We start from the raw sequence: 4640 nt of genomic DNA, 5'->3' as shown, positions 1-4640 counted from the left end.
ATGTGACAACAAATACGTATATGCAACTATAATGCTGTGTTACATACGGACACCGTTAGACATGAGAGCATTCGAACATTATAATTATAATTATATACATTTTCGAGCAATTTAAAAGCATACGAGTATAAACTGTGTATTAGTTTATAAGCATTAAGGCAGCTACTCTCCCTTGTTCAGTTGCAACTTGCAACTGACGTGCTAAGCTATATGTATGTAGCACATTAGCAGAATGCGCATGCAACATTTTTAAGTACATCTGGTAGCTACATAGCTACATACTTCCCTCTTACCCAAGCAATGTAACACTAATGAACTGTTCCGCTTATGTTATGAGAATATAATTGGCAACATTGCTGCTGACATTTATGATGATTATTGCAATGCAAGAAGACAATTGACTAAAAGAGCAGCTGCAGCTCAAACGGCACCATTACAAATAGATAATTTGCTTCTCAGCTACTACCTGCGTACTGATTTCAAGTCGCACTTTATGGAAGACTACTATGGTCAACAGTCATTAATTTCTTATTACAAGATTGCTTGTAAGGCACTGATGAAAAAATTAATCTGGCTGTGGTGAGGGAACCATACATAGGTTTCTGAATAAGTTTGTTGAATGGTGCACTGGTGACCCCAGGAAAAAAAATGTATCTTTCTTTACGGGAAAACGAAAATTAGAAGGTCATGACCTTACGTGGAAGTGAAGTACCTAGGGGTTACTTAAATCGAATTGAAGATAAATCGGGTTTTGTTAGCTTTCAAACAGTGTCGGAGAGCGTTTAGTAAGACTTGGAGCTAAGACCGGCTATGGTACTTTGGGTAAATATAGATCTTGTCAGACTGGCAACGATGTATACAAATATTCTATTGCAGTATAGTTGCCTAGAATCGTAGTCAAAACCCCAGATTATATGTTGTAAGGCTTACAAGGGTGCGTGTAAAGTGATCGCAAAATTTATAGCCGCACCACATTTCGACAAGTCTTAACATATTATTTTTGTCGTTATTTAATTTTGGTTGTTTGTTTGTAAAAAATATAGTGCATTCTTTAACCAAACCCGTGTAAATCCAAGTTTAACTTTGTGTAATATTAGAACACAATTCAACAAACTTTCGTAAAAATTTCGAGCTTTTTTCAATTACATTTCCTAGAAAGATTCTGAGTACGTAATTTTGTAGCCCATTGAATTCTAGTAGAATAAAGTGCAAGTCTTAAATGGCTAAAAATTACCGCTGATTTTTTTTTTTAAATTTTTAGTGGCTTATTCAACCGGAGTCAATTATAGGGCCTAGCATGTCGGATATAATCACATTAATCAGGAATTCCGTTGACTTGGCTCATGGGAAGCACTGGCGACAACATTGATACCTGTAAGCCAGGTAGTTGTCGATATGGGACCGAGAGAAAAAAGTCGTTTTATATGACGAAGTCTAATACTTATATACATGCATACATATGTATGTATATAAGAAAGTCCAAGTCAACCGGGTCCGTGCTGAGCTAGAAATTTGAAGCAACCAAAAAAAATCTAGTAAAAGCTCATTTTGAAGCAAGGGACATTCGACATGGCGGTTCCAATAAGGCGTCTAAAAGTTGCGAAAAAAATTGAAAAACACACTAAGAAAATTTTTGGCTATATTTCAAATTTTATACCTTGTTTCCGATATATTTTTAGTAAGCATTTTTGAGCCCTTAAATACGAATCCGGTTTTAGAATGCATTAGAAAAAATTTGTCGAAAATTTATATAAAAAAATAAAAATGAAATCAAAATTTACCACATTTCGTTTACGAGTGTTTTTGGGGTCGCTAATAATGAATTTAAAGTCAAGTTATCAAAATTCAAGATATCGGAAGATTTTTCTAAAAAGGCTAAGATGCGAGCTTTTTTTTTGTGCACCACATGCATTTAAGTGTATGTACATTAGGGTGGTATACAAATACATGCGGGGGGGGGTTTGCAAATAAGGTTTAAAATGTTGAGCTCTATTTCTATTTAAGGGGGTTCCAATAACAAACTTTTTTAACCATTTTTTAATATTAACTATTTTTAAGGGGAGACCTATAAAAAAACCTAAATTAAAAAAAAATTATAAAATTATTGGAAGTCTCCTGAAGAGAAACACAGTTTTCCGATTTTCAAAAATTATTTACCATTTTTACGAAAAAGTTTTTCTCCCATACAAAATACATGGAAAACTGCTTGGGCCTTGAGACAGTTCTAAATATTTTCTTTTTTTAACAAAATCGTAGGAGGTGGGAGCTTAGTATTTTTAACATTTTTTTGGATCACCCTAATGTAAACACATAAGTACATATATACATAAAAATTATTGTTTAGCTTACTATATGGCTAATCTAAATACTGACAACGAATTTTCTTTTATACAAATCTGTATGTAGGACTAGGTGGCATCAATTTAAGGAAAATAAAGAAAAAACGCTAATCAAGCTTGGAATAGTTTTCATTTGCAGTGTCAGAAAATGAATTCGTTTAAAAATCCTATCTACATACATATTTACATACATACATATGTAAATACATACTACATATGCAGAATGCATACACGAAAAAAAAACCAACTGCAGCAACAACTGACAATCGTCGCGCAAATATTTTCAATCACGCCGCTAGTGACAGCAGCAATATTTTGCTTGCAACACCTATGCACTGACATGTGTACGTGCAACACCTTTTACTGACGCTCAACACCAAGTGAATGCATTTGTGTTGTTGCTGCTGCGCTATTGTGGACAGTATTGGCCAGTTCGAAACAATTGCGCTGGCCGGTTGAACATTAATTGCTTTTTAAATCGATATCAGCATATGTACATGCAGTGCGCTTTTAAATACCACATACACGCCATACACACACACACACACTCTTATAAAGATTTCGTGTTGTAGTGTTTTGAATGAAATCAAAAAGAAAAGCTAAATCAATCGTCGAAATAAAATAATAAAAACACTTGACATCAGAGTGCTGAGTAATGAATAGAATTGTATGGGCCGAAAATTAAATCACTTGTCTTGTTATGAATTTCAATTAAGGCAATCGAAATTGTGCAAGTAGAAAAAAGGCTAATTGATGTGTTGGTTGCAAATTTACAAAAATAACACTGGTTTACGACAAAACTGTTATATAGATGGCACTATGATAGTGGCACTATCCAATTCCTTTAGAGAATTGGTCGGTGATTCCGAAAATCGACATAATTTTTTTTCTATGGGTAACTTTTCCACCTATTTGCGATTTACCGCTATTCAGCTTCAAAAAAGAGTAAAAAGTAAAATAGGGCTGAAAATGGTACGGTTTGAGCCAAGTTGGCATAGTTGCGTCTGGAGAACAAAGTCAAAATTCAAATTTGTGATCCAGTGTAACTAAATATTTATTGATATAGGAAAAGTGAATACAAATTGTATAGAAGAAATAAATACATATATAGAATTACTTCAAATTTTAAATTTTATGGAAAAGCGCAAATAAAGTTTAACTCATTCAGTTGTTATACTAAACTACAAATGGAAAGACACATTTCTTCGCCATTTTTGGAGGTAAATCATCTGATCTTACAGGAAACCTGACGTAAGTCGCCTAACTCCAAAACAGCGTGCCTTGTATCTGTCACATTATGATCGATTTGGTTTCTCATTTTTCCCTCTGGAGACTGCAACGTAGCTTGATGAAACGTAGTACTGCATACAACCATATTTAGGACCCCCGCGAAGTCGATCAGCCTCAGTTCGTTATCGGACGTTTCATCATGGAGGTTGAATTTTCCAACAGTAGCGCCAAAAATCCCTTCCTTGCCCACCTCGTCATTGAAATCGCCAAGTACGATCGTTTCGAGGGGCTGCGCAGAGGGCAGAGTGTTGTCACCGGTTAGAAATTCACAATCAATTTAATTAACAAGCTAGACGAAATATTTCAATACTAGTTTCAAGCGAACGCTTTATTTCGAAACTTTTTGAATAGGGTTGCCACCTATTTAGAAATTCCAAATCAGTTAATTTAAATAATTAAATAAAATTAATAAGTGTCAAACAAGAGAGTAGTAAACAAGCTTTATATCAAAAATGATATTTGAAATGTGTTGCCACCTGCTCTAAAAGTAAAAATGATCTTAATTAGTAAATTAGTTGAAACCCTTTAATATAGTTAAATACAAAGATGTAAATCGAAAAAAGAGTAAGAAAATTTTATTTCTTCATTTATATTTTTGAAGAGGGTTGCCACCTGTTTAGAAATTTGAAATCAATTCATTAGCAAGTTAAATGAAATTCTAATATGAGAGCGGTCTATGTAAGCTTTATTTTGAAGGAAAAGAGCTTTACGTAAGCTTTATTTATAAAATATTTCTGAATAGGCTTGCCACCAGTTATGAGTTCCAGTTCAATTTAATGAGGGGTTAAATGAAATATTACAAAATATTTTTGTAGAAAAATACTAAAGGTGCCTATTTAACATTACATTGCAAAACTATCGCAGCACTTTGGCTTTGCCGCAGTTATCCCTTTTATAAAATTTTCTCTAGCATATTCAGTATATATTTAAACATCAACCAAAAAAGCAGTTTTTACAGTTCGAGAAAAACAGAAGTGTTGAAATTTTAAAAGAGTAAGAGAATACATAAAC

Source organism: Rhagoletis pomonella, unplaced genomic scaffold (genome assembly GCF_013731165.1).
Source record: "Rhagoletis pomonella isolate Grant_MI unplaced genomic scaffold, Rhpom_1.0 Rhpom_scaffold_00002, whole genome shotgun sequence".
NCBI classification, from domain to species: Eukaryota; Metazoa; Arthropoda; class Insecta; order Diptera; family Tephritidae; genus Rhagoletis; species Rhagoletis pomonella.
The sequence above is the reverse complement of the archived record's forward strand: the minus strand, read 5'-3'. Positions refer to the sequence as shown.